A 7500-nucleotide genomic window follows, 5' to 3' on the forward strand; every position below is an offset into this window, starting at 1 on the left:
GATGGCCAGTCTCTTAAGGGCAGCCTTGAAGGGAGGAGTCTGGCCAGGCTCTGCTTCCTCGGAGGCGGGTATCCTGCCAGGCTGAGGCGGGCCTGGAAGGGCGGGAGCCTGGATGAGACCCAGTCTCCAAGGATGGCCAGTCTCTTGAGGGCAGCCTTGAAGGAAGGAGTCCGACAGGGTTGCTTCCTCGGAGGGGAAGGCAGGTATCCTGCCAGGCTGGGGAAGCGGGCCTGGAGAGGGCCCAAGAACTTCAAGGATGAGACCCAAAGTCCTCCAAGGATGGCCAGTCTCTTAAGGGCAGCCTTGAAGGTAAGGGTCTGACCCAGAGGCTGCTTCCTCGGAGGAAGGCAGGTATCCTACCAGGCTGGGGAAGCGGGCCTGGAAGGGCAAGAACCAAGGATGAGACAAAGTCCTCAGGATGGCCAGTCTCTTGAGGGCAGCCTTGAAGGAAGAGATCCCGACCAGAGGCTGCTTCCTCGGAGGAAGGCGAGGTATCCTGCCAGGCTGGGAAGCAGGCCTGGAGAGGTCAGAACTTCAAGGATGAGGCCCAAAGTCCTCTAGGCTGGCCAGTCTCTTGGGACAGCCTTGAAGGGAAGGAGTCTGACCCAGAGGTTGCTTCCTCGGAGGAAGGCAGGTATCCTGCCAGGCTGAGGAAGCGGGCCTGGAGAGGGACCAAGAACTTCAGAGATGAGACCAAAGTCCTCCAAGGCTAGCCCAGTCTCTTGAGGCAGCCTTGAAGGGATGGGTGGGCAACCTTGAAGGATGGGTCCGGCCCAGAGGCTGTGCTTCCTCGGAGAAGGCAGGTATCCTGCCAGGCTGGGGAAACAGGCCTGGAGGGCCCAAGAACTTCAAGGATGAGGCCCAAAGTCCTCTCAGGATGGCCAGTCTCAGGGAGGCAGCCTTGAAGGAAGGTCTGACCCAGAGGGCTGCCTCGGAGGAAGGCAGGGTATCCTGCCAGGCTGGGGAAGCGGGCCTGGAGAGGGCCCAAGAACTTCAGGGATGAGACCCAAAGTCCTCCAAGGATGGCCAGTCTCTTGAGGGCAGCCTTGAAGGGAAGGGTCCGACCCAGGGCTGCTTCCTCAGCAGAGGCAGAGTCCTGCCGGGCTGGGAAAAGCAGACCTGGAGAGGGCCGACTTCAAGGATGAGGACCAAAATCCTCAGGATGGCCAGTCTCTTAAGGGCAGCCTTGAAGGAAGGTCTGTTGAGGCTGCTTCCCTCGGAGGAAGGCAGGTATCCTGCCAGGCTGGGAGCGGGCCTGGAGGGCCCAAGAACTGAGGTGGACCCAGTCCTCAGGATGGCCGGTCTCTTTGAGGGGCTGGCCTTGAAGGAAGGGATTCGACCAGAGGCGCCTTCCATCGGAGAAGGCAGGTATCCTGCCAGGCTGGAAGCAGGCCTGGAGAGGGTCAGAGCTTCAGGATGAGGCTAAAGTCCTCCTAGGCTGGCCAGTCTCTTGAGACAGCCCAGCAGAGGAAGAGTCTGACCCAGGGTTGCTTTCTGAGGAAGGCAGGTATCCTGCCAGGCTGGGGAAGCAGACGCAGAGAGGGACCAAGAACTTCAAGGATGAGACCCAAAGTCCTCCAAGGCTGGCCAGTCTCTTGAGGGCAGCCTTGAAGGGATGGGTGGGCAGCCTTGAAGGGAAGGGTCGACCCAGAGGCTGCTTCCTCCGGAGGGAAGGCAGGTATCCTGCCAGGCTGGGGAAGCAGGCCTGGAGAGGCCCAGAACTTCAAGGATGAGGCCCAGTCCTCCAAGGATGGCCAGTCTCTTGGGCGACAGCAGAGGAAGGGTCTGACCAGAGGCTGCTTCCTTGGAGGAAGGCAGGTATCCTGCCAGGCTGGGAAGCAGGCCTGGAGAGGGCCCCAAGAACTTCAAGGATGAGACCCAAGTCCTCCAAGGCTGGCCAGTCTCTTGAGGGCAACCTTGAGGAAGGTCCGGCCAGAGAGTTGCTTCCTCGGAGGAAGTGAGTATCTGCCAGGCTGAAGCAGGCCTGGAGGGGCCCAGAACTTCAAGGATGAGGCCAAGGCCTCCAAGACTATTGATCTCTTAACCCTATCTGGTGCAAGTTGGGTCTGGGCAGACCCACCCCTACAGGATTTTTTCATTTTAGATAATTTTATTTAATAATCGTTTTTAGTGATTCTATGATTACCAATATGAAATTATTAATTATTTTCATTTTCATTAGCCCTTTGATTACGGCGAGATGGACCTCCACACTTACCACAATCGGAGGGTTTCAGGCGGTAGTCACCGGTAGCATGCTACCAGGCGCACGAATCGTAAACAATCATTGTAATAAGCGTTTGTATTTGTTGTTTTGCTGCAAATTAACCTGTTTTATTTACATGATAATATTGTGATAATGTGATCCGTGATATAGATATTATGCAATTAATGCTATATAACAACACAAATAAATAAACATAGGATAAGTACTATATATCGAAGGTTTAGTGTTGCCAGAGGTATAAGCACTGCACTGATTGAGGATGACAGTCTTCTTTTTTTTTTTGTCATTTTCTCTAATTCTGTTTGAATCCGTAAAGGACAGCAACATCACAGTTGTGTAGTATAGTTAAAAATTATTTGTATATTCGTCAGAAAGCAGTCATAAAGAATGTTTCATCATTTTTATGGTTCCTTGCTATTCCACTAGCTGGACAAAAAAAATGAGAGAGAGAGAGAGAGAGAGAGAGAGAGAGAGAGAGAGAGACATGACAGAATAAAAATTTTTTACCTATGATTTATTCCTTCTAATTGTACATCAATAACATTGGAGTAAGTAGACACAATCACAATATTTAGTTGCAATATTAACCCACATTTCTGGGTAATATTTTTACTTAATGATCAAGCACCCAGCTGACAAGGGATACGCAATCTAAATTCAGATTTATCAACACTGTCTGAGCTCTTGTATAAGAGACTAGCGTTGGCATTGAATTCCTACTTTGGTTTTACCACCATTCAGGCATACATAGACTTATAAAATTATGGACTGTAGATTTAATATATTTACTAGTTTATGTCATTCGTATTTTATATTTCAGGAATGGTGTTTATTTTCTTAGTTATAGTACAGCTGCTGTGATAATAAATCTACACTGAGAAAAATGATACTATCTTTGTGTGCATATAAAGTAAAATAATTTATATAAATTCAGGTTAAAAAAGATAAAAGGAGACGTATAATTGTTTCCCTCCAGGCCTCTCCTTTGCCTGTAAAGATTATTCTAGCAGGTTATATATTTGCAGTCTACAGAGTGAAATTCTTTTGTTATTTTTTGGCCTAAGCGATGTAGGTAATTGAAAAAGACTATTAAGACACCTAACAATTTTCTGTAGTCTAAAATTTCCGCAGGGTTTTTATGTTCGTTATCTATTCCCCATTCACCTTTTATTCAAACCTTGTCTCCATATTACGAATGGTAATCAGCCACGTGCGGGCAAAAAGAAACAGCCCTTAGTCTATAAAACTGATTAGTCATTGTCTAAATGGTACGCATGTAAGAGACAATATAAGTACTCACCCTACCCAGGATTATTCATAGCCTAAAGAACCTACCAATAATGCTCGACCCCATCTCTTCTTTATTTGTTCCTTCATTGCTAATCACTTTTCTTATAAGTGAAAGTAATGGGAGCAGTAGCAAAATGTCTCAATAAGAAAAATATAAAGATAGAAAAATTATATATATATATATATATATATATATATATATATATATATATATATATATATATATATATATATATATATATATATATGAATCATGAAACCTTTCTTACACGACACAACAATATATTTTGATCACTAGTGAATATGGACTTTTGTTAGGTGAAGATCGCATTTCCATGGCACATGCAGGTCGTGACAGGGCGACGTAGGTGGTATTGTGAGATGTCGGAATCCTTTTGATGAAAATGACCGGTTGTTGTTTCTGACGTTTACCTTCCACCTGCGTTTGAGTTTGGTGGGCCTGAACGCTGGAATACTACCAGCAGGAATAGGGCCTGGGGATTATCCCTTGTCCTTGTGACAGATTCAAATTCATTGTTTGGTTGATGATGGCGGTCAAAGTCGGAAAAGTAAAATCATATTAGCTGCCAGTAATAAGGAATATTCCAAAATCGGCCATTGTCAGTGAAACAAGCAATTATTCAACAGTCACGCCCACAAATTCGACAAAGGTGGAAGGTACAGCGAGCTGAAAACAAAGCAGGTCATTTCTGTCAAGCACACGTGCATCTCAATACCACCTACATACATACATACAGTATATGTACAAACACACACATTACTTAAATATATATATATATATATATATATATATATATATATATATATATATATATATATATATATATATATATATATATATATATATAATATATATATATATATATATATATATATATATATATATATATATATATATATATATATGCATCAGATCATGACAACATAATGGTGCACGACACAGCTTAATACATTTTTGGACACTGTGATATGGACATTTGGAAGGTGACAATCGTGTTTCCAAATGTCATATTCGCTGGTAATCAAACTCTGTTGTTGTATTAAATAATCATTGTTGCCATTATCAACAATTCATACTATATAACTATATATAACATATATATATATATATATATATATATATATATATATATTATATATATATATATATATATATATATATATATATATATATATATATATATATATATATATATATATATATATGTATAGATGCAGTAATGTGTGTGTGTTTGGCTACATATACTATATGTATATGTGGGTATTGTGTGTGACCTGCTTGTTTCAGCTCGCTGTACCTTCCCACCTTTGTCCCAGAGTAATTGCTGTTTCACGGCAATATTGGGTATTCGCATGCCAAACAATGAGGCAGTCTGTCTGGGAACGAAGTGTCAGGCCTATTCCAGGTAGCCAGCGTTCACCAAGCTGCGAGTGAAACGGAGTCAGGCTAACAACGATCATTTCATCAAAAGAAATTCCGACATCTCGTACCACCACAAAATCGTCTGTCTGCCGCAATAGATAACACCTAACAAGTCCTGACAAATAGTGACGTAATAAATAACAACGTTCTCATAATTCATATATATATATATATATATATATATATATATATATATATATATATATATGTATATATATATATATATATATATATATAATTTTCTGTCTTGATGATACTATTGAATGCCTGCTCATTATAACATAAAAAGTGATGCTGCTGGAGGCTAAACAAAGAAGAGATGAATAGAAGGAGTTTCTTTGAATATAGTGTCACAGGTAAATGATGCCCGCGCTGCGGCCACCATTGTGAGGACAGCTGACTGTCTTTGCCAGAGCTGTTTCTTTGCCCGCGTGGCTTTTATTCTACATTGTAATATGGAGACAGGTACGAATAAGGTAGTGAAGTAACAGGCATACTGCGGCCAGACTACAGAAGTGACAGGGTATTTCTAATAGTCTTTTCAGTACTACGCTTAGGCAAAAATAACAAGAAATTCCCCCTTATGGGCTAAACTCCTGTGCTGGGCTGTCTTTAGACCAAAGAGAAGACTCGAAGCTAATTGCGTCTCCTTTATCTTTTAACACAATTTATATAAGAATATTTGCTATAGCAACTTGCCTGGGTAATAATTTTTCTCAGTGTAATTTATTGTTGGCAGTGTCTCTTCAAGAAAGAAGATACATGCAGTGACATATTTAATGAAATACTTACAGTCCATATTTTATGAAGTGTAAGTATGCGCAATGTTAAAACAGAAGCCAGGACAATGCTGGCGCTGGTCTCTTATGCAAAGGCTCAGCTGATAAATATCACAATTTCTAGTGCATATCGCAACTCAGCTGGAGTAACGATCATTGCTAGAAATATTGCCCGAAATAATGATTTAATATTGCAACCTCTTACTACTCTCAATATTGATATACAGTAGAAGAATAAACATCATGAGTAAAACCCACGATATATCACGTCTCTCTTCTCCTCTCTCCTCTCTCTCTCTCTCTCTCTCTCTCTCTCTCTCTCTCTCTCTCTCTCTCTCATTTTTTTGTCAGCTAGTGGAATGAAGTAAGCGAGAACATAAAATATTGTTTGTCTTATAGTCTAACAGGCTAATATTTTAACTATCTGCAACTATAGTCATGCTAATCTTTGAATAAAACAAGTAGAAAATGACAAAAAAAAAAGAGACAATAATCTCAATCGGTGCCTCTGGCAACATAAGCTTGACCTTCATGCTTATCTATGTTTGTGTGTTGTTATTAATTGCATAACTATCTGTATGCAGATCGCTCACATCACAATATTATCATGTAAATAAGCTGAGTTAATTACAGCAAACTTCTTTAAATACTAACGCTAACCCTGTGTTATTTATTCGTAAAATCAACTGGCATTTCTTACAGGTGACTCTGATAACCCTCGGTTATGGCTGAGAATGACAGTCTCTCTCGGCATAATCAAGGGCTAATGAAGCAATGATAATAATTTCCCCATATTTAATGTCATAAGTCAACTTGATTGGTAAAATAAAGTGTCTAAAAATGAAAAATCTGAGTGAATCTTGCCCGAACAACACCTGAATAGGGGTAAGAACTGGCCAGTCTTGGAGGGCGCTTGAGGCCTCATCGCAGTTCTTGGAGCCCTCTCGAGGCCTGCTTCCCCAGCCACTGGCTGGAGATCACCTGCCTCCTCCGAAGCTGCACCTCTGGGTCAGACCCTTTCAAGGCTGCCTCAGAAAGGCTACAAGCAGCGCGAACTTTTAGTCTCATCCTTGATTTCTTGGAGCCTTCTCCTGCTCCCAGCCTGGCACGGATTCACCTGCCGCCTCGAGAAGCGGCCTGTGGTCGAACTCGCGAACGCCCGCAAGCTGACGTCGCGGAGGACGGGCGCATCGCAACGCGGGCTCTCAGCCTGCTTCCCCCGGCCTGGCGGATGCCCAGCTTCCTCGAGGAAGCGGCCTCTGGGTGTCCTTCCGAGGAGCTGCCCGCCCATCGGCACTGGGCTGCTCAAGACGGCCCGGCGGCGGAGACGAACCATCGCGAAGTTCTTGGTCCTGCTCGGGCCGCTGCAACCTGGCGGAATCTGCCTTCTCGAGAAACGGCCTCTGGTCGAACCTTCCTCGAACTGTCGCGAAGACTGACCCGGCCTGAAGACACCAGTTCTTGGACCTCTCCGAGCCTGTACCGGCCTGGCTGGACCTGCCCTTTCTCGGTAAACGGGTTGGACCCTTCCACCTAAAGACGCCCTCAAGCCGTCGCTGGTCTCACCGCCCAGTTGGGCCTCTCGAGCCGCTACCGGCTTTGGCGGGATGCCTTCCTCCGAGGCTGGCACCTGGTGAACGCTCCGCTCAGGCTGCTTGCTGAAGACGGCCGCTCGCTGGAGGAACGGTCACTCGTCGCGGTTCTTGGGCCCACCTGCTCGGGTCTGCTTCCCCAGCCTCGGCGGACCTGCCTTTCTCGGT

The sequence above is a fragment of the Macrobrachium rosenbergii genome, chromosome 12 (genome assembly GCF_040412425.1).
Source record: "Macrobrachium rosenbergii isolate ZJJX-2024 chromosome 12, ASM4041242v1, whole genome shotgun sequence".
Taxonomy (NCBI): domain Eukaryota; kingdom Metazoa; phylum Arthropoda; class Malacostraca; order Decapoda; family Palaemonidae; genus Macrobrachium; species Macrobrachium rosenbergii.